Source organism: Capra hircus, chromosome 1, assembly GCF_001704415.2.
Source record: "Capra hircus breed San Clemente chromosome 1, ASM170441v1, whole genome shotgun sequence".
Lineage (NCBI taxonomy): Eukaryota > Metazoa > Chordata > Mammalia > Artiodactyla > Bovidae > Capra > Capra hircus.
Genome location: NC_030808.1, coordinates 71,156,246 through 71,179,958, shown reverse-complemented (window position 1 = coordinate 71,179,958; position 23,713 = coordinate 71,156,246). Strand labels below are relative to the sequence as shown.

At 44.3% G+C, this 23,713-nt stretch overlaps 1 protein-coding gene and 1 pseudogene across 12 annotated transcripts in view; both read left to right on the top strand.

Annotated features, from left to right (window-relative positions):
* The window catches only part of PIGZ (phosphatidylinositol glycan anchor biosynthesis class Z), a 30,992-nt gene continuing 12,073 nt past the window's right edge, over positions 4,795 to 23,713 (top strand). For 6 of the 11 annotated variants that reach the window (XM_018046382.1, XM_018046379.1, XM_018046376.1 and 3 more), the window contains exons 1-4: positions 4,795 to 5,416; positions 6,683 to 6,868; positions 7,838 to 7,930; positions 12,958 to 13,063. The gene's annotated coding sequence lies outside the window, so the exon portion shown is untranslated. The remainder of the gene's footprint in view (positions 5,417 to 6,682; positions 6,869 to 7,837; positions 7,931 to 12,957; positions 13,064 to 23,713) is intronic. The other 5 variants (XM_018046399.1, XM_018046389.1, XM_018046357.1 and 2 more) reach the window with 4 other exon arrangements.
* On the top strand, positions 8,857 to 9,999 carry LOC102176365 (annotated as a pseudogene). Its single transcript, XR_001917885.1, has one exon. The product of XR_001917885.1 is annotated as a developmental pluripotency-associated protein 2 pseudogene (transcript).

Here is a 23,713-nt window from a genome sequence, read left to right as displayed (position 1 = left end):
GTTGAAGCATCACTTGGAGAATTTTGAGCATTACTTTGCTAGCATGTGAGATGAGTGCAATTGTGCGGTACATTCTTTGGGAATGTGTGAACATTCTTTGGCATTGCCTTTCTTTGGGACTGGAATGAAAACTGACCGTTTCCAGTCCTGTGGCCACTGCTGAGTTTTCCAAATTTGCTGGCATATTGAGTGCAGCACTTTCACAGCATCATCTTTCAGGATTTGAGATAGCTCAACTGGAATTCCATCACCTCTGCTCACTTTGTTCATAGTGATGCTTCCTAAGGCCCGCTTGACTTCCCATTCCAGGATGTCTGGCTCTAGGTGAGTGATTACACCATCGTGATTATCTGGGTCATGAAGCTCTTTTTTGTACAGTTCTTCTGTGTATTTGTGCCACCTCTTCTTAATATCTTCTGCTTCTGTTAAGTCCATACCATTTCTGTCCTTTATCGAGCCCATCTTTGCATGAAGTGTTCCCTTGGTATTTCTAATTTTCTTGAAGTGATCTCTAGTCTTTTCCATTCTATTGTTTCCCTCTATTTCTTTGCACTGATCTCTGAGGAAGTCTTTCTTATCTTTCCTTGCTATCTTTTGAAACTCTGCATTCAAATGGATATATCTTTCCTTTTCTCCTTTAACTTCCGCTTCTCTTCTTTTGTCAGCTATTTGAAGGCCCTTCTCAGACAACCATTTTGTCTTTTTGCATTTCTTTTTCTTGGGGATGAATTTGATCACCATCTCCTATACAGTGTCATGAACCTCCATCCACAGTTCTTCAGACACTCTATCTATCAGGTCTAATTCCTTGAATCTGTTTGTCCCTTCCACTGTATAATCATAAGGGATTTGGTTTAGGTCATACTTGAATGGTCTAGTGGTTTTTCCTGCTTTCTTCAATTACCATAGCTATAAAAATGGACAAATCTCTCTTCTTCCTGACTTTGAGTTGGGGAGTTTCTCCCCATCCAGTTCAGTGCTGCCTTTGATAGTAAGATAGATATATTTTATCATGTTAAGGAAGAATACACCTACTCCTATTTTATTAAGTGTTTAGCAAGATTAATTTGTTGAATTTTTCAGCCTTTAGAGAGGTAATCGTATGATTCTCTTTTGATCTATTAACATAGTAAATTGTATTGATAGATCTCCTAATGTTAAATGGTTCTCATACTTTTGGAAGGTAGCCTTTTTAAATTATTTATTTCTTTGGCTGCATCAGGTCTTGGTTGAGGCGTGCATAATCCTTGCTGCATCACGTGGGATCTTTCATTGTGGCTCAGGGACTCTCTTGTTGTGGTGCCTGGGCTTAGTTGCTCCACTGCATGTGGGATTTTAGTTCCACAACCAGGGATTGAACCTGCATCCCTGTCATTGCAAGGCAGATTCTTAACCACCAGACCCCCAGGGAAGTCCCCAAAATAACCGTTTTTTAAAAAAAATTATTTGAATTCTTCACACTCCAAAAAACTTTATTATCTGAAACTTGTCTCTGAAAAAAAAAAGTCAAATGTGCAAATATGAAGAAGCTACTCATCAAGTGCTCCTGTTCCTTTAACAGATCCAAGTCATCTATGTATGAAAAAACTAGGCCCCTGTGGCTGGAGAGGCAGGGAAATGGCCCAGAGAAAACCCCTTCCTGCCAATACAAATATGAAGCTTTGTTTAACTGTAGGTCAGACAAGGGGTTGGGGTATCTTTGCCTGAGGACCATCCCTGGACCCAGGGAGCTCTGGGGCCCAGGGCCCCATCCAACCTTCAGGTGAGTCACTCTCATCTCTTGGGGTCACCAGTCAGTTCTGTTAATGATCTGAGATCTGTTTCTCAACTTCTTTCACAATGCTGGGGGCCAAAGCCAGCACCCCTCGTGAGGGACTGAGGGAACAGGAGGCGAGGAACAGAGATCAGGGTCACCTGGCATGGTATGTTTTTTGAGTTTCTTAGGAAATGGCTTTCTAGGCTCAGTAAGGAAATTTGAACTCATGGAAAATGGGAGACCTCTACAAATCAAATTCCCGTGATCAGCAGCCTATGGCTTCCCTGGCTCCATCCTTAATTCTGATGTTGTCCTTCCCAGTTTGGATGGGCCCTTTCCCCCTACGTCTCTGGTGTCAACTCTGGGCGGCCCACTGGATATACTGTAGCAGCCTGGGCTGTCAGGTTCAAACAGACCCCAGGCTTCATAAACGCTTCAGCTGGTGAGTCCCTGGACTGTGGCAGGGTTTGCTGAGACAAAGCCAAAGGAAACAGTCCAAGGCAGGCAACACCTCAAGATTTGGGTAGAACCATACAAAACTGTCAACAATCCGCTTTTTTTTTGACCTTCATAAAACAGTACTGTTATGTCCGAAATAGTCACAAAACCAAATCTGTGGTGCCACCCAGTGGCCAGAGCAAGAAAATGGTGCTTGTTTCATTAACCATGACGGTGGTGATACAAAATAACATTTCTGGAGCTTTCGTTACATCCTGGGGATTAGAGTTCTAAACAAGTAATTATTTAATGCCATTGTGGTTTATGGTAACAATTACTGATTTTTATATGCTACAGACATCTCTTCTGAGGTAGGCAGACAGGTATTGCTACCCCCATTTTATAGGTGAGAGACATGAGGCTTAGGGGATTTAAGCAAGTAATGTAGGATCACACCGCTGAGGGAGGCAGACCTAGGTCATACTCCTCACATCCAGTGGTTTCCCTTCCTGCTTTAGGGAGATGAGGCTTCCACGCTGGAGATCAGAACTCTTGGAGGTCCCAGCAGAGGCTGAACCAGGTGAACACGCTCGATGTCTGAGCACTTACTGTCATACAGGAGCAGAAGATGTTAGAATCATTAAGGTAGGCCATTAAATAATAGGGTTGTTTTTATTTTTTACAAATTATATTAAAAATTTATTAAAATTAAAAAACTGTATACTTTTTAAAAAGTTGATCAAGCAATTGTTGGATTAGTGAAGTTCACTCTGGAAAATTCTGTCCAAAAATTATTCAGGATTTGTGTAACTTGGATTAAGCGTCTTAATTCAAATCTTCTTTTGGGGGTAAAAGTGTCCTTTGAATCAAATGGCAAGGTCCAAATACCATGAGTAATGTCACGGCTGCTTCCTCCCATCCTTGGCCTGGGGGGCTGAGAGGAAAAGCTGCCTTGTAGGCAGGCTAAGGAACGGTAAAGCAGGCAGGACACCCCACCACCACCAAGGCTCCTGAGCTGGCTGGGAACAGTGAGTTGGCAGGGCATTGTGATTGCCAGGCCATGGGACATTGGTCACAGCCTTCCTGGCAGAAGAGGGCCAGGGCTATTTCAGGTGACTTACTTCCAAGACATTAGAGCTTTGTGGCTTTCTAGAGGTGACAGTGTCATTTTACAGCTGGAGGAGCTGGAGCACAGACAAAGGAATCAGCCTGCTCAGGATCACACATCTATCTAGTTGTTGGCAGAGCCAGGTCATTACCTACGTGCTGACTCCACAGCCCAGCTCCTTCCAGCCCCTGGATCAGAAGGGAAGCACTGTCACCATAACTGACCTGTGATTTGTGATCTGGGAAAACCACAGAGGACGTGAGCCAGGACTTCAGCTGTTCCTGAGCCTGCACCACCTGAGACCTTTGTCCCATTCCAAGTGGGCCCAGGGCAGAGAGAGGAGGAACTGAAGTTATTTCCAGCACTGTCTTCCAGTTTCGTATAGTCTAGTCCCGATTTCAGATGTTGACAAGGAGGAGGAAGAAAATCAAGGAGGGGGCACAGAGGAAGAGCAATGGATTAGAGGACCAGAAGAAGAGGGCTCTGACCAGGGATGAGAAGGCCTTGGGATTACTAGGTTATGTCTTCAGGCTAAGAAAGGGCTTTACATACCAGGCTGCTGTTTTTCATGTATACCCACCTGAACATTTTAAGCTGTGCGCATGTATTACTTTGATTGACAATGTAGACTAAAGCAGGAAAGACTTCCAGGAGAAGGAAATGGCAACCCACTCCAGTGTTCTTGCCTGGAGAATCCCAGGGACGGGGGAGCCCGGTGGGCTGCCATCTATGGGGTCGCACAGAGTCGGACACGACTGAAGCGACTTAGCAGCAGCAGCAGCAGACAGGAAACTGAAGAGTACCAGAGCACTGCCCTGGCAACTAGAGAGATTAAGATCCCCAGGGAGCCAGGGGGCCCAGGGGAAGGGCAAACAGCACCTTCCATCTAGGCCAGAGTGGAGAAAATGAGCCCTTGTCTAAACTGTATTCAGTACTTAAAATATCTGGTATTTACTATATGCAAATAATATCTCAATAAAGTAGGTAGGGTTTGTTGTTGTTTTTTAATGTGACGGCTGCTGCCAAGCATGAAAGGGAATACAGGTGAAAGGATTCTGCTCAAGACCTTCCAAAAAACCTTTGACTGGGCACAGAGGGTGGGCGGCTCTCCTCCAGGCCAGGACACCTCTCAGGAGGTTTCATGCAACACTCTCCCGCTAGGGGGCAGTAGTTACCACCGACCGCGCTCCGTCCGCAGCCCCGGTCGTGGGCAGGGACGCAGAGGGACCCCGGAGGTGACAAGGTGCCCAGTGGCGCACTGAGCTCAGTCCTGGAGCCCATAAGTTGGGGTCGCTTACCCCGCAGAGGGACCGAGAGCGGCAGGCCCGGCGGGTCTCACCTTGGGGGAAGGGAGCCTGAGCTCTAGGGGACACAGTGACCTCCTCCGGCCCTGGCTGTCTGGCAGCCCTGGGCCAGTGACCTGTCCCCCACCTGCGGAATGTAGAGGGCGGAAGCGGCACCCGCCCCTGGCCTGTTTTCAGGGTGCAGGACGCCGCGGCAGTGGCTGCCGAGAAGAAGCTGCGTCTGGGTGAAACCCACCCTGCGTCTCCAGCGCCGCAGCCCAACCCAGCTGGCGGAGCCTCGCCGCAGCGCCTGTCTTCCCCGACTAGTTCCACCAGCAGAGCAGGTCGTCTGAGCAGTGGCAAGCCCCACCCACAGGGATCTCAGAGATCGCCCTTTGGAATGACAAAGAAGCGTGGCCTAGAACTGTTCTGCTTAATTGTCCCTCATGCTAAATAGGCGGATCTCCAGGCGTCGCCAAGGAGGGGGCTGCTAAGGGGATGAGCTGAAAAGCGGGGAGGGGAGAGACCAGCCACTGCCCAAGTGCTGTGACCCAAGGGCCACCGGGGACCCTCCCCCAGCCCTGGGGCGACCCCGCCCCTGGGTGTGCGGGGTCTCCAGCCCTCTCCACCACACCTCCGCCCCGCCTGGCGCACTGCCTGGTTTGCCTAATTCCCCGGACCAGACCGAGAGGCCGCTTCGCTGAGGACACGCCGCCGGCTCCAGCCCTTTAGTCCGGGCGGCTCCCGACCCACCCGCTGCCCGTGCGGCTCTTGCGGGCCCTGCCGGAGGCCGCCAGCTGGGCAGGTGCAGCCGGGAGCAGCGCGCGCTCGGTGAGTCGCCCGAGCGGCTCTGGAAGAGTTGATGGGGATCAAGGAGGAAGGAGGGAAGGTCAGGGAGGAAGGTGATCGTTTCCATTCCTAGCTTTGCTAGCTGCCCAGAGACCAGCAGAAGCTAGGGACTCGGGAGGCAGGCCCGGGAGCTACGGCCTCCACGGTTTTAGGGGCAAATTTCCCCAAACTGGGATCCACTGGCTCTGAGCACTGACCTGCCCCAGCCTAGAGACAGGAAGCTCGCCGTGAGGTTTTCTCAGGAAGAGGAAGGGAGGCGGAGGATATCCTCCACCATGGAGCACTAGCTCTGAACCCAGATAGAGGCCTAGACTTAAATCCTTTCCTACTACTCTGCTGCTGGGGGGTTCTGTAACTTTACTGAGCCTCACTTCCCCATCTATAAAATGGGAATATAATGCTGCCTCCCAGGGTCCCTGTGAAGATGAAATCAAAAGGTGCTGTAAAACGCTGCACAGATAGGTCTGCATTTGCCGGAGAAGAATCACTATTTCTGGTCTCAGGGGGTGCACTTTGGGCCAGGCCTATCCTCTCCAAGCGTGAGGGGGTGGCCTCCCTGACCAGGAATCCCATGGGAACACAGACAAGCGCGCGGCTGCAGGAGACCCTGCGGCCCTGTGGTCAGTGGCTGTTCAGGCCTTTGCGTGGGTCGCGCAATAGACAAAGACAGCTTTCCTTACAGAGGACATCCCTCACCAGACCTTCTTCCCAGACACCTCCTCAGAAAACTGAGAACCCTGTTGAAATTACGAACACCTGAAAACTCCCTGCTACAGAGCCAAGTTCTCATTTTGCAGGTGGGAACTGCAAGGTCAGGGATGGTTACATGATGTTATGAGTTGGTAGAACTACCTTCCTCCCATCTACTCTCTCTTATGTGTGTTTAATGCTGCGTGCTGCCTTCTCTGTTAGACAAAGGATAAATGTGGAGCCGTCTGGGCAGCCAGAGAAGAAGGCACCAGGGTCAGACTGGCATGCTCCCAGGAAAGAGGGCTCTGCAGGGTTTACTGGGGCCCTCTGTCCAGGTGAGGGTGGAATGCAGCATTAAACAGGAAAAGGGACTCGGGAAAGCCGCCCTCACTCTCTGCCCCTGGGGTGGACCCTGGAGTTTGGAACAAGACCTTGCCCTAGAGGGACATGGTCCTGGCCAGTTTCGAGCCAGAGAAGACTATTATTTGCCTGTTGAGCAGGGGCCCCCTTCTCCAACACTTCCTTCCACGCAGTCTTTAAAACCTACCCCTAACACAGGATCCGGATGCGGATCCCGATCCGGAGAGGGCTGAACCTTCAGCTTGCTGCCCTTTCCTGTAAGCAACAATCTGGCAGTTCTGTCAGGAAGAGTTTAAGTTGGAAGATAACATGCGATGGCTGCCATTCTGGGCCATGCTCCTTCACAGCTGCGTCCCCAGAGCAAGATGCTGCGCACACTGAAAGGTAGGCCTCTGGACTCCGCGAGAAAGACGAGTCTCTCTGCCCAACCATCCCGTCCTCTAGCCTCCCTGTGGTGCTCTCTTCCCCAGCCACCTTCCCACTCACCCCTACCCACCCCGCGCCCGGCGCAGTGGTTTCTGCGTCTTTGTACCCCTGCCATTAAAATGGTCTCTCCCTGCTGCCTGCACTCAGATATCCCCCCGCCCCCCCACCGTGCACACGCGCGCTGGCTACCCCTGACCATGGGAATCGGGAATCAGGACCCGCTCCCTGCTCTACAGTCGAATCTCCGCGGCCCTGGCCTTTATTCCAAACCCTCTTGTTCCCTGTACTCGCAGGGACACGGGCAAGCTGTGGGATTTGCGGGATTTGGAACCCCGCTGGGCAGCTCAGGGCGTTTACTAGCATAAACAGGCTTGCACACTGATTGCGTTTAGGTGGGTAGTTGCCACGCCCCATGCTGTTGGCTCCGCCCCCTGGTGCTGTTGCCCTCCTCCAGCGTGGTCTCAGCCCCGGGAGCCAGCCGCTGCATGAGCAGAGATTGTCTCCTAAAGAACTCCCACACTTGTTAAGTTCAATGCCCTGCGATGTTGCCATCCGCTCCAGGGATCTCCGACTCTATCTTTTTGACCCTAGCCCCGCAGTGGTCCCATCCAGGTGGACTCAAGGGGCTGAGATGAATCCGAATGGATCCCAGATCTGGGGGACCTCAGACAGGACAGAGAGAAGCGATGAGACGGCACAGTGCAAGGCCTGGCCCAGGATGTTGCAGAAATGAGCTAGGGAGAGCTTCTCAGGGGTCCAGTTTGTTTAATCCATCTTCACGACAGCCCTGAGGTAGGGTTATACTCATTTTACAGATAAATAATACATTGGAGTTGAGAGACTAAATGCTCTTTCACCATGACAGAGCAAGAATTTGAAACTAGGTCGGCTCAATGCCAAAGCTTGTCTTAACCTGCATATTTTAAGGGTGTCCTGCAAAGGAAGCAATATGAGCGAAGAATAGAGGAGACTACAGGAAAACGTCATGTTTCTGGAGCGCCGAGCTCTGTACACAAAAAGGTGAGAGTGGAGGCTGGAGAGATTGCTGGCGGCCTTGGGGAGCCTTGGAAGTCATAATCAGGAACGCGGACTTGGTCCTGAGGGTGGTGAGGGGCTGATCACCCCCCTTCAGAGGTTTTATACAGGAGAGTAACGCGCGCTCTCTGGCTGTAGTTAGGAGTGTGGGTTCAGGTGGGGGAAGAAAAGCAGAGAAATGAGTGTGGTCTACTTTGGACCATCTTGCTTCTCAATATTTTATTATGCACACATAGAAAACTATTCGTTTTTAAGATGGAAGATGACTCTTGGGTCTCTGGACTCAATACCTGGATAAACTGGTTCCCTCTCTGCTGCAGGGAACACACGGGGGGTGGGGGGGGGGGGCGGAGCGTAGTGGGCGGGTAGGGCGTCATGGGGAGATGATATGTTCTTTTTGGCTGCCCTATGTTTGAGGGAAGTGCAGAAGCCTAACAGGAAGTGGATTTGGCTTCTGGAGTCAAACAGACTGGGTCCAACTCCTGCTTGCATCAACCTACTCAGTTGGTTGCTTTGAGTAAAAAGCCTTAATCTCTCTAAACCTATTCTTTCATCTATAAGATAGGGATAAGAATAGAATTTTAGGGTTGTGATGAGAGTAAAATGAGATAACATACTGTGCCCGGAGCATGAAAGTCACTCAGTCTAACTCTTTGTGACCCTATGGAATAGTCCATGTAATTCTCCAGGTCAGAATACTGGAGTAGGTAGCCATTCCCTTTTCCAGAGGATCTTTCCAACTCAGAGATCGAACCCAGGTTTCCCACATTGCAGGTGGATTCCAGCTGAACCACCAGGGAAGCCCAAGAATACTGGAGTGGTAGCTTATCCCTTCTCCAGTGGATCTTCCCAACCCAGGAATTGAACCAGGGTCTCCTGCATTGCAGATTCTTTACCAGCTGAGCTACCAGGGAAGCCCCTGCCTGGAGCATAAGTATCTTAAAATGGCAATTCTATTATTATTTATTATCAGTAAATCTGAAGCTCAGGAAAAACAATTTCTGAAGTCATCAAAAGGAAATGGAAATCATGAAAATAAATGAGATGGAACATTGTGGCTCTGCCTTTCTCTGAGCATTACTTGAAATGGCATACTCAAATTACGGGAAGAATTTCTTTGAAGGGCCATTAGATGAAGAAAATGTGATTCTTACACTGCCAGTTAATGAGGAAATTATTGAAGACCATCAGGTGGAACCAGGTGTTTCCTCAACTTTAGAAGTCAAAGAGGAGGCACTGAATACAAATGATCAAGTTCCTCTTCCTGAAACAAATGAGCTTGAGGAAGATTGTCCAAGCTCTAGCTTTAGAAGATCAGTTTGCCCTTGCCTACACACATTGCCTCCGATTAACAATGTGAGTCGGGACACTTTGCGGTACTGGTGCCAACAACTTAAGCTGAGTACCAACGGCCAGAAAATAGAAGTTTGTCGGAGACTCCAGGAACATGCTTATCCTGAAAAAGATCAGTATATTCCTAAATCATCACGGGAGGCCCGAATGCACTCATGTTCAAGGAAACACAGCATGGTGACCAAGAGGGGAAGTGTACAGAAAAGGAAGATGAGTGAGAGTGAGGAACGGACTAAAATGGTTGAGATGGTACTTCAGCTCAGGTAGCCATGCTGGCAGAATGGTCAAGAATTGCTGCAAGGGCTGTTCAACCAAAGGCCATGAATTCACGTGCCCTTCGTACCTCTGAATCCTTTCTGCCACAAGCCTCAGGTGTCCGGTGGTGTGTGGTCCATGGCAGGCCGCTCTTGGCAGACACAGAAGGTTGGGTCCGCCTACAGTTCCAAGCAGGTCAGACCTGGGTGCCTGACACCCCCAGGAGGATGACCTCCCCTCTTCGTGTTACCTGCCTTCACTTTTGCACCCCCCAGACATAGAAGATAACCTGTTATGCCCTGAATGTGCTAAGAGGAATAAGAAGATTATGAAAAGATTAATCGCAATGGGGAGGAGGAAGAAACCTGGTTTGGATACATCAACATCATTGCTTTCAAATGGGCCACGTCTTAAAACAGAATAAGTGATTACCAGAGGGGAAGGGATGGGAGGTGGGGAAATGGGTGAAGGGGGTAATGTTATGGTAATCACAGTAACTAGATTTTTGTAGTATCAAATATTGAATTACTATGTTGTCTGTCTGTAGTGGGTGTGTGCACGTGTCTGCTCAATGGCTCAGTTGTTCAATTGTGCTCGATTCTTTGGGAACTCATGGACTTCAGTCTGCCAGGCTTTGCTGTCCATGGAATTTTCCACGCAAAAATATTGGTGGAGGACTTGCCATTTCCTTCTCCAGGGGAAACTTCCTGACCCAGGGATCAAACCTGCATCTCCTGCATTGGCAGGAGGATTCTTTACCACTGTGCCATCTGGGAAGCCCTGTACATCTGTAACGTAATGTTTTATATGGTTTTACCTCAATTTTTAAAAAGTTAGAATTCACCACTGAAGTCATCTGGTCTTGGACTTTTGCTTGATGAGAAGTTTTTGATTACTGATTCAATCTCCTTACTAGTAATCAGGGGAAAAAGGATAAATGGTGGAGAGCCCACAGTTAAAGTGATTCACATCCCAATGACTGTTATACTGTGTTCTCACCATCCTCAATGTGGCCTGATGCCTTAAGTACAGATAGGAATGTCTGTATTCTGTACTTAAGGTTTACCTGAAAGTGACTGTTACTAGTTATGTATTGATAGAATGTAATTTGGTTTTGTTTTAGTTAATACGTTTTTTTGTTTTTTTTAGCAATTTTTGACTTAATGCTGAATACTCTATTGTCTGGGTGTACCATATTATATCCATTGATATCTTGAAGGCCACCTTGGTTACTTCCAAGTTTTGGCAATTATGAATAAAGCTGCTATAAACATTTGAAAAAAAAAAAAAAGAAAATAAATGAGATGCCCCAAAGAGTGTGGATGATGAGGAGGAAGTACTGAGTGGACGGTAGTAGACAGAGGAAGAGGCGCCTAAGAAGAAATGGTCAGAGGAAAAGAAGGAAAGCCATCAATCAGAGCCTGGTGTCATAGAAGCCACACACATGACGTAGCTACACAGCCAATCCTCTGTCTCACTTCCTCCTTCAAACAGAACCTGATGTTAGGGTGAGCCCTCTTCTCTGGATGTCTGTGTGCCTTAAAGGTGGCAGCCAAGTGCCCCAACTTCAAACCAGGAAATGGGTCCTCAGTGGAAATCCCATTTCCCTTGCCACTGATTGGTTTAGGAAGATGTATCTGATACCTTCTGGCCAATGGGACTTAGTGAAAAGTCAGGTGGGAGACATCTAGAAATGATTCCCTTGATTTAAAGAGATGTACATGCAAATCAAAACCATAATAAATACCAGTTCACATCCACTAGGATGACTAGAATTTAAAAAGCCAGATAGCAACAAATGTTGGTCATGATCTGGGAAATTCAGAGTCCATACTGATGGTGGGAGGCACTTGGAAAACAACCTGGCTGTCCATAAAATGACTAAATCCAGTGGAACCCAGCAGTTCCACTCCTAGATATATGCCAAGGGAAATGAAAATGTGTTTCCACACAGAACCTTCTAAGCAAGTGCTTATAGCAGCATTATTCATGGTATCTAGAAGTTCAACTCAAATATTCATCAACAGATGAATGGATAAACAAATGTGGTATAGCCATAGAATAGAATAGCGCTTGGCTATAAAAAAGGAAATCCGTACTGATGCCTGCTACCGCATGGATGAACCTTGGAAACATTCTAAGTGAGAGAAGCCAGCCACCAAAGACCACATATTATATGACCCCATTCATATGAAAGTCAGAACAGGAAACCTACAGAGACAGAAAATAGGTTAGTGGTGGCTTAGGGCTGGGGTGGTAAGCAGGGGAATGGGATATGAGGTTCCTTCTTGGAGGTAAATATTCTGAAGATGATAATAATGATTACACATATCTGTAAATATACTAAAATCACTGAACTATATACATTAATGAATTGTATGCATGTTACAAGAAGCAACAACAAAAAAAGACATACATAAAAAACATAGACTCTTCTCACATTGTCTTGTTTGGATGGGATGGCTGCCTGCCATCTTGCTGCCTGCGTGAGGAAGATGTCTACACAACGAGAAAGGCAGAATCACAAAGGTCACCGAGAAGCCCAGAGGAACCTTGGCAGCAGCAAACTCTGCCCGCCTTGTTACGTGATGTGATCAATTGTTTACACCATTTTGAGTCAGAGTTTTTGTTGATATTCTCCAACAAATACATGTATTTTTTAATCCTCAAGGAGTTTCATATGGAAAACAGTTGCTTATGAAAACTTCAGAGGTGCTGGATGGGCCCAGAAGCTGCAAAACTGACCCATTGTTGGAGCCACTACCTTTGTCCCCTGTCAGGAGGGTGGGACACAGGAAGCCACCCTGCAACGATTAAGTTCAAGGACACAGTGCAAACACAACATTGTAAATTGACTATACTCCAATACATTTGTTTTTTAAAGAAACACAATGTATTGTGACCTTGGAACCAGCAACGTGGCTGTGACCTCATAACCCAAAGATCTTTGCTCCCTGTCAGCACCTATGAAGCTGGTGAGTGAAACTGGAGCGCTGATTGAGAAAACTTACCCGCCTGCTTGAGCTTACCACCAGAAGAGAGCAACGCAGCAGGAGGATGGCCTCCACTCAACTCCACCTTCTGGATGTCGCCCATCTAAGGCCCAGATCCTACTTCCGTCTCAGCTCTCTCCTCTGAAGTCATTTTTCCTTCTGCCTGATATATATTTGTGTATACGTCTACATGTGTATTTATATGTATATCTCCTTTCAAATGTCCTAGGATCTGCTTGTGAAGGTCTTTCAATTTTGGTTTACCTGAAAATACCTTTGTTTTGTCCTCATTCTTGAATTTTTTTTCCTAGACAAAGAAGATAGACTGGTAGTTATTTTCTCTTCTTTTTTCTTTTATCTATTTGCTTTAGTTCTTGGAGGAAGGAATTTGACTGTTCTCTTTCCCCACAGTGTGGACCAGATTGCGAGGTGGAGCCTAGGGACCAGAAGGTCTTCCAACACAGACACAGCAGATGAAAGCACAGTGATGGGACATGTGGTCAAAGGGGAAAAGCAGGTGAGTGTGGGACAGAGTTTCACTGGTGTGGCAGAGCTGATCATTGGCCAAGAAGCTCTGGGTGGTCTCGGGATAAGCACAAGGGAAGGGTGCACTTCTTAGAGCCACAGCCCAGAGAATACGTACCTGGCCCCAGGAAGGTACAAGCAGTGCCCACACAGCCCCTGCCTAACCAACCTGTGACTGTTTTCTTTCAGCGTATAAATATTCTCTTTCATGAAGGCCTACTGCCGACGGCTGCTTCTGATACCGAGGGGCCAGATCAGTACGGGAAATAGAAGCCAATAGAAAGAGAAGCTAAACAGGCAGTTAGGTACTAAAAATCAGTAGGTGCACTGGAAGAATAGGCTATAGTTTGGGCCTCCAGGAAAGACTCTGAACACCCAGAAATAACTCTCTGGAGGAGGTACCGTTTGTGTGACAGGCAAGTATAAAGGCCACCTCAGAACTCAATTGAACTTACTAACAGCAATGTTGCTGAGAGTTGGAATGCTGCCGTAACTGCTATTACACGCAAAGCTGGGCTGGACACTGGAGAGCTGAAGTTGCTGCAGGAAAACCCCATGTCTGCATAATCTTGTTTGCCAGGAGGAAGAAAGATGGCCTGTTTCACTTCTGCTTTCTTCTTTTTTTTTTAATTGGAGGATAAGTGCTTTACAACGTTGTGTTAGTTTCTGCTGTCCAACAAAGTGAATCAGCTACAGGAATACACATATCCCCTCCCTCTTTTTTCCTTTAGACCCACTGTGTGGATTGAGGAACTTCCCTGACCCCGGTGGAAACTGCGCCCCCTGCAGTAGAAGCCCAAAGTCTTAACCTTCAGACCACTAGGGAAGTCTGACATGTGCTATCTAAATTCTTAAAACCTAACTTGCATAACCCAACTTCAAGGGTCTCTACAAAATGTAGCTTTTGGTTTCCCAGCCTTTCACAATGTCAGAGGATCCTCTAGAAGGAGATAGGAATCCCTATAGTCAAATGGCAGGCGATGTAGGGGCCTGCAATGCCATCTAATTGGGTTAATTGGGTTTGACAGATAGAAAATCAGGCTGCTCTTGAGAGGGCTGTGTCAGGACACCAGTGGTGAGAAAAGCCAGACCCTGTGGCGAAGAATAAGACATGAGCAATGAATTCAGCAAATGTGAATGGTTTGAGGTTTCCTGCGAGGAGAAGGGGAGATGGAGGAAGTAGATAGAGGGCACATCCAGTTTCAGGGAGAGTTTTAGTTGCTTGTTTCTGTAAGAATGGTAGAGAATCAAACACGTTTATGGATGGAAAGGAAGGTGCCAACTGAAGAGAGCAGAGGGAGCAGTAGATACATGATGGTTGGAGAGCTTGCAGCTGGTGGAAGCGGATGGATGTTCTTGATATCTGAAAAGATGCTTGTGATATTTTGCTAAGTGACAAAAGCATGCGTATTATAAAGCAAACATTGTATAATTCTTTCCTGTTTAAAAAATATATTAGGTACTTGGAAAACACTCACTGAATTGTTAGATAACCCTCACAGAGACCAAAATCAGTTTTTGCAAGGCTGCACCACGGAGATGGAGCAGCCCCAGCCAATGGCATCAGCTTGGGCAGAATAAGAGTGAAGAAGGAGAGTGGGCAAGGCTGGGATGGAGGACCACAGACTTCTGCAGGCCGCGTGGCCACAGGCTGTCTTGCTCCGTAGGCCTTGTGCTCAAGTTATGATCCCAGCTCACCTTCCCTCCCACGTGCTGAGAAGCAGCCAGCCAGCAGTTGTTCTTGAACCAGCCTCAGAGGCCTAGACATAGCATCTCCCCATTGCATCCAGCCTCAACTGTTGTGGAGCCATTCAGGCTCCCCATAGTCATCTGGGGCCACATCCTGAGAGAGCACTGATATGACTGCTGTCCAGTCCTCTTGTGTGGGCTTCCCTGGTGGCTCAGACAGTTAAGCGTCTGCCTGCAATGCGGGAGCAATGTGGGAGACCCGGGTTCGATCCCTGGGTCGGGAAGATCCCCTGGAGAAGGAAATGGCAGCCCACTCCAGTACTGTTGCCTACAAAGTCCCATGGAGGGAAGAACCTGGCAGGCTACAGTCCACATGGTCGCAAAGAGTCGGACACGACTGAGTGACTTCACTTTCACATTCTTCTCGTGTTTCCTGTCCCCCCACCCCAAATCTTGATCACAAAGATTCACTGACCAAGGCTGACATGTAAGTACATGACTTCCTTGAAAATAACTTGAGATGTCTTTAACTTAGCTTTACTCGAATCTGTCTTATCCCTCAACATGGCTATTTCTTTTCTTTTTTTTTTTAATTGAGGTATATTTACATACAATAGTATGTTAGTTTCAGGTATACAGCAAATTGCATCACATAAATATACTTTTTATTTCAGATTATTTTCCATTACAAGGTCATTACAAGATATTGAATGTAGTTCCCTGTGTTATACACTTAATCCTTTTTGCTCATCTATTTTATGCTTATTAATTTATATCTGTTAACCCCAGATTCCTAATTTATCCCCCTCCTTTCCCCTTTGGTAATTGTAAGTTTGTCTTCCATGTCTGTGAATCTGTTTTGTATGTAGATTCATTTGTATTATTTTTTGGATTCCGCATATAAGTGATATCATATAATATTTCTTTCTCTGTCTGAATCTGCTCAGAACGATGTTCTCTAGATCCATTCATGTTGCTGTGAATGGCAATATTTCATTGTTTATGGCTAATATTCCATTGCTTATTTATACCACATCTCTATCCATTCATCTGTTGATGGACGCTTAGGTTGCTTACATGTCTTGACTATTATAAATAGTTCTGCTACAAACATTGAAGGGCATGTGTCTTTTTTAGTTAGAGTTTTCATCTCTTCTGGATAAATGCCCTGGAATGGGATTGCTGGATCATTGGTAGCTTTATTTTTCATTTTTTAAAGTGAAAGTGAAGTCGCTCAGTCGTGTCCGACTCTTTGCAACCCCATGGACTGTAGCCTACCAGGCTTCTCTGTCCATGGGATTCTCCAGGCAAGAATACTGGAATGGGTTACCATTTCCTTCTCCAGGGGATCTTCCTGACTCAGGGATCGAACCCAGGTCTCCCGCATTGTAGGCAGAGGCTTTTACCTCTGAGCCACCACCTCCATATTGTTCTCCATAGTGGCTGCACTAATTCACATCCCCACAAACAGTGTAAGAGGGTTCCCTCTTCTCCACATCCTCACCTTCATTTGTTTTTTGTAGACTTTCGGTGATAGCCATTCTGACTGCTCTGACATGGTACTTCATCTTTTCTGGTTTGATAATTAGCAATGTTGGGCATTTTCTCATATGCCTGTTGGCAATCTGTATGTCTTCTTTGGAGAAATGTCTATTTAGGTCTTCTGCCCATTTTTTAGACCAGTTGTTTGTTCTTTTGATATTGAGTTGTATGAGCTGTTTGTGTATGTTGGCTATTAACACCTTGTTGGTCATATCATTCACAAACTTTTCTCCCACTGTAGGTTGACTTTTCCTAGTTTCCTTTGCTGTATGGAAAGCTTGTAAAGTTTGGTTAGAGACTAAGTTAAGAAAACATTGATATAATTTACGTCAGAGAATGTTTTGCCTATGTTCTCTTCTAGGAGTTTATGATGTCATGTCTTATATTTAAGTCTTTAAGCCATTTTGAGTTTATTTTTGTGTCTAGTATGGGGATGTGTTCTAACTTCATTGATTTACATGAAGCTATCCCAACTTTCCCAACATCACTTGCTTAAGAGACCATCTTTTCTCCATTGTATATTCTTACGTCCTTTGTCAATGATTAATTGGCCATAGGTGTTGGGTTTATTTCTAGGCTCTCTATTCTGTTCCATTGATCTATATATCTGTTTTTTTGTGCCAATACCAGTCTGTTTTGATTATGCAGCTTTATAGCATTATCTAAAGTCTTGGAGGATTATGCCTTCAGCTTTGTTCTTTCTCCTCAGGATTGCTGTGGCGATTCTGGGTCTACTGCAGTTCTGTATAAATTTGAGGATATTTGTTCTGATTTTGTGAAAAATGTCATGGGTATTGTGATAGGGATCACCTTAAATCTGTGGATTGTTTTCTGTAGTATAGAACATGGTTATTTCTTGTGCTAACCTAATATGTATACATACATACATTCATATACATATATATACATACATGTGTGTATATATACACACACACACACATATGTATGCTGTGCTGTGCTACTGAAGCCACTTCAGTCGTGTCTGACTCTTGTGACCCCGTGGACTGTAGCCTGTCAGTCTCCTCTGTCCACGGGGATTCTCCAGGCAAGAATACTGGAGTGGGTTGCCATGCCCTCCTCCAGGGGATCTTCCCGACCCAGGGATCAAACCCTCGTTTTTAACATCTCCTGTATTGGTAGGCAGGTTCTTTACCACTAGCGCCACCTGGGAAGCCCCTATATATATATAAAATCTTATATTATTATTTTATGTGCATTGTAAGTGTGGGGTCATTTTTAATCACACTCTTGGATCCAAGTTTTTTGTCTTTGGGTGAAGGTAGTGCCTAATCATGTGAATTCAGGCTGAAAACCTATATGAGGATAGGATCAGGAATACAGATTCTCAGGGGAGATCCCCCACCCCAATTTGATTAGCATCAGAATCCAAGAAAGGCAGTTTCCCTGAGAATTTGGACCCACCTGAAAACTTTAAATGTTGGAGTTATCAGATCTAGCATATCAAATAAGTATCCTTAATATTATAAATAAAAGAGAACCTTGAAAATATGACAGAAGACCAAGCAGGTGTGGAATAAAATCAAACAACTACAGGAAGTGAAAAATTGAAATGTTAAACTCAATAGGTTTAACAGCTGATTAGATACAGCTGATAGGATGATTAGGGTTATGGAAGATAGAAGAACTTATCTGAACTATAACCCAGAGAGGCAGAGAGATGGAAAATATAAACTAGAGCTCTAAAAGACACAGAAGATAGACCAAGAAGGTGTATCATATATTCAATCATAATTCTAGAGAGAGAATAAAGATAAGGGAAGAGGCAATGTTTGAAAATATAGTACAGAACTGCTTTCTATAGATGACAAAGGACCCTAATCCAGAGCCAAGGAGCTGGCAAAATTCCAATTACGATTTTGAAAAATGCACACTCAGAATCATCATAGAAGAACCGTAGAACACTATATTAAATATTAAGACATTAAATAATGTACTGCATTTTATAACATAATGGAAGTTGAATATAGCTTTCAAAGTGTTAGAGAAAAAGGAATGAGGAAAATAAAAGCCAATCCAAAAGAAGGCAAGACAAGAGAGAAAAACAAAAGATAGAAAGGCATGAGAAAAGAAAACACAGTATAAGATGGAAAAAATAAATATATCAATAATTGCACTAAATTTAAATATTTTGACATAAAGCTCCATTTGAAAAACAAACATTGTCAGACTGAGTAAACAAAATCCAGCTATTTGTTCTTTACAACAGACATACATTTTAAAAATGTACAGAAAATTTGAAAGTAAAAATGGTGGGAAATGATGTATGAGGTAAATACTAAATAAAAGGAAGATCATATAGCTATATGAGACAAAATATTTTAAGGGAAAATATTTTAAAATGATTTAATGAATTAATGTGTTTGGCTGTACTTGGCCTTCACCGCTGCAGGGGCTTTCCTCTCTAGTTGCGGTGCAAGGGCGTCTCACTGCACTGGCTGCTCTCGTTCCAGGGCACAGGCTCTAGGGTGCTCAGGCCTCAGTACTTTTGGCACGTGGGCTCACTATTTGTGACTCGCAGGCTCCAGAGCATAGGCTCACTAGTTGTGGCTCACAGGCTTAGTTCTCTGCTGTATGTGGGATCTTCCTGAATCAGGAATCAAATCCCTGTCTCCTGCATTGGCGGGCAGATTCTTTAGCACTGAGCCATCAGGAAAGCCCCAGAGGGAAATATTTAAAGGGGAAAAACTTACTAGAAATAAAAAGATGATGTATACTGAAAAAATATTCAATTTTCCAATAAGTATAACAATTTTAAGCTTCTATAAAACCAGTTCTATAGCTTGAAAAATGAGCTGAAATGACAAAATTACATGGAAAATTTGGCAAGATCACCATCTCATGAGCTATTTCAACAACACATTTCTGTGACATGCAGAATAATCAGTAGAAAATCATTAAGGATATAAAAGACTTGAGCAACACAGTTAACAAGCATGTAGAACTCTATATTAAATAACTACAGAATATATGGTGTTTTGAAGCATCTATGGAATATCTACAAAAATGGACCATTAAAAAGTAAATGCTGCAGGGTGAGGGCATGGATGAATAGGCAGAGCACAGTTTTTTTTTAAGGTAGTGAAAATACTCTGCTTAATACTATAATGGTAGATACATGTCATTAAACATTTGTCCAGACCTCTAGAATGTACAACATGGAGAGTAAACAGTAATGGAAACTTAGACTTTGGATGATATGATGGGTGGATGTAGGTTCATCAGTTGTAACAAATGTACTACTCTGGTGGGGGATAATGGGAGAGGCTATGCATTTATAGGGGTTGGGTGTACATGGGAAACCTCAATACCTTCTTCTCAATTTTGCAGTGAACCTAAAACTGCTGTTGAAAAATTAAATAAAGTTTGGGGATTTCTCTGGTGATCCAGTGGCTAAGACTCTGTGCTCCCAATGCAGAGGGCCCAAGTTCAATCCCTGGTCATGGAACTAGATCCCACATACCATAACTAAAGATCCCACATGCCGCAGCTAAGACCCAGTGCAGCCAAATAAATAAATATTATAAAATAATAAAAATAAAGTCTTAATCAAAAACTCAAATGCTTCAACCATAAACCATTAATAGAAGAAGAAATTACAATGGAATTAGAAAATATTTAGAATCAAAAGCTGATGAAAATATTATATAACAAAACATGTGGGATGCAGTTAATATAGTATTTAGAGAAAATGTATAACCACAAATATTTCTCATAAGAAAATAAGCTCAAAAACAAATGAGCTCAAAAGTCTCAAAATTAATGAGCTAAGTGTCCATATCAAAATAATACCCCAAAAAGTAAAAGGGAGATAAAACTAAATATAAGAAAAAATTAATTTTAAAAAGATGAACAAGCCAGAAGTTGATTTTTCAAAAATATTCATAACATTGACAAAATTCTGGTGAAAATGATTGAGATAAAAAATGAAGGCACAGATAATCAATATTAGGAATAGCACAACCAGAAAAGGATACTTGCCATGCAATAAATATAAAAAAATATATAAAGTTCAAAAGGAATTCCATAGAAGGAACACCTTTTCACAAACATTTGAAAAGGTGTTGAGGACTTCCCTCGTGGTCCGGTGATTAGGACTCTGCTTTTCCACTGCAGTGGGCACATGCTCGATCCCTGGTCAGGGAACTAAGATCCTGTGTAGCCAAAAAAGGAAAGGTTAGTAATCAGGGAAATACATGCTAATACCTACAAGATTCACAAAGTCAGACATCAGACAATACAAAGTATAAATGAGCATAGGAAACAGGGGCTCTCCACCATCTGCTAAGCGGTAGTGACCTTTGGGAAACAGCCTTGTTTGATGAAGCTAAAAGTGTGCATACCCATATATATCTTTTGCCTAAAACATTATATTTTTTCTTAATCTTATTGAAAATATTATTTCTTTTCTGAATTCTTTCTTCCTTTAACTACAACATCTTCATTTTAATATAAAATTTATCCTTATTTTCTCATGATAATGAAATTTGACTTTTTCTTTTTCAGTGGAGATTTAGCCCCTCATCTAGTTGATCTTAAACATTTTAGTATCATGATTGTATTAAAATATACTGAGGACCCCCAAAGAGCTTTTTATGTGAGGTATAGCTATTGCTATTTACCATATTAGAAATTAAAACTGAGAAATTTTTTTAAAGATAAAGTATGCATACCCTATGACTCAGAGATTCCAATTCTAGGTATGTACTTCAGAGAACTCTTGAATAAGAATCTTATAGCAGTGTTATTAAGAATAAAAAAGAAAAAGCTTGTAAACCCCTGGCAATAACCTAGCTGGTAAATAACAGTAGAAGGGTAAGTAAGCTTTAGTATATTCACCAGTGGAATACATATAGCAATGAAAGGAACTGCAGCTTCAGAGATTAACCTGGTGAATACCATTATCAAATGTGAATAAAAAAAGCAAGTTATCAATGAGTTACATAAAGAATTACCCCATTAATCTAAAATTCAAACACAGTTATAAACATTGAATTATTTACAGTGTGATGGTCAGTTTTTTTGTGCCCACTTGGCTACACTAGAGTTCCCAGTTATTCAATCAAATACTAAGTGTTGCTGTGAAGGTATTTTGTAGATGCCTAAAAGCCCATAATCAGTTGATTTTAAGTAAAGGGGATTATTCCAATAATAATCTGTATAGACTTGATGCAATCAGTGGAAAGGCCTTCAGAGCAGAACCAAGGTTTTCCTGAATAAGAAGAAACTCTCCACAGTGGACTGCAGCTTCAACTTCTGCCCAAAAGTTGCAGCCTGCCTTTCCTAATGGCCTGCCCTACAGATTTCAGACTTGCCTAGCTAGCCCCACAAATGCATAAGCCAATTCATTGCAATAAATCTTAAAACTGGTCTCCTACTGATTCTCTTTCTCTGGTTGACCCTTGACTTTTGGATTTTGGTACTGGAGGTGGTTCTGGAGGAATAGAATTTTTTTTTTAAATTTATTTATTTGGCTACATTGGGTCTTAGTTGTGGCAGAGGGGATCTTTTCAGTTCAGTTCAGTCACTCAGTCATGTCCAACTCTTTGTGACCCCCATGGACTGCAGCATGCCAGGCTTCCTTGTCCATCACCAACTCCCAGAGCTTGCTCAAACTCATGTCCAATGAGTCAATGATGCCATCCAACCATCTCATTCTCTGTCATCCCCTTCTCCTTCTGCCTTCAATCTTTCCCCAGCATCAGAGTCTTTTCAAATGAGTCAGTTCTTTACATCAGGTTGCCAAAGTATTGGAGCTTCACCTTCAGCTTCAGATCTTCCAATGAATATTCAGGGTTGATTTCCTTTAGGATTGACTGGTTTGATCTCCTTGCCGTCCAAGGGACTCTCAAGAGTCTTCTCCAGCACCACAGTTCAAAGCATCAATTCTTTGGCGCTCAGCCTTCTTTATGGTCCAACTCTCACAACCATACGTGACTCCTGGAAAAAACCATAGCTTTGACTATGCAGAGCTTTGTTGGTAAAATAATGTCTCTCCATTTTAATATGCTGTTTAAGTTTGTCGTAGCCTTTCTTTCAAACAGCAGGCATCTTTTAATTTCATGGCTGCAGTCACCATCCACAGTGATGTTGGAGCCCAAGAAAATAAAGTCTGTCACCGTTTCCATTGTTTCTCAATCTATTTTCATGAAGTGATGGGACCGGATACCGGGATATGAACTCTGAGTTGCAGCATGTGGGATTTAGTTTCCACCAGGAAATTACCCTAGAGGAACAGAATCTTAAGGATGAATTCTCTGAACACATCCTGGATTTTCTGGAACTGGATCTGTAGTCTGATTAGAGTTCAAGGCACTAATAACTCTATTTCACATGGTAAAGAGGGTACAGGTAGTCCATGGAGGGATGATATTAGAAACATGAAAAATATTGCTGTTGGGTACTCTAGGCAAGATTTTGAGTGATGTTCAAACATTTTAGTTAAACTAAGTAGTATAATGAGAGTGCTTGGTAGTTCCTAACTGTGCTGGACAAAGTGGGAAAAGAAAAGGATAAGCTCATGACTTCAAATTCCCAGCTCAAGATCCTCATAAAATGACCCAAAAACTTGCTGAAAAAACAAACCCAGGATCTCACCCAGTGAGTGGCTGAGTTACAAGGCAAATTAAATTCCCAGTCTCAATGGTATCTACTGTTAAAAGGAGGGCATTGACTGGGAAGAGATGGGATACTGTATGTTGGAATGAGAACAAATTGGAAGACCCTAACAGAGATGGGGATGTTGAGTCCCTGAATTCTGATGAGACTATTTGACCAGTACTAATTTGCCAACAAAGGTCCTTCTAGTCAAGGCTATGGTTTTTCGAGTAGTCATGTATGGATGTGAGAGTTGGACTGTGAAGAAGGCTGAGAGCCGAAGAATTGATGCTTTTGAACTGTGGTGTTGGAGAAGATTCTTGAGAGTCCCTTGGACTGCAAGGAGATCCAACCAGTCCATTCTAAAGGAGATCAGTCCTGATGCTAAAGCTGAAACTCCAATACTTTGGCCACCTCATGAGAAGAGTTGACTCATTGGAAAAGACTGATGCTGGGAGGGATTGGGGGCAGGAGGAGAAGGGGGCAACAGAGGATTAGATGGCTGGATGGCATCACTGACTCGATGGACGTGAGTCTGAACTCCAGGAGTTGGTGATGGACAGGGAGGCCTGGCGTGCTGCGATTCATGGGGTCGCAAAGAGTTGGACACGACTGAGCGACTGAACTGAATGCATCTGAGGGGATTAACTCTGCATTGAAAACTGTAATGGCCTCCCTGAAGCAGCTGCTTTGCAAGACAGTGCTTTTCCCCCTCAGGACCCTCCCCTACCACTCCCTTTGCTTCTAGATCTATCTTTAGACTCAGGCAAGTCCCAGCACGTCCCTAAAGGTGAGG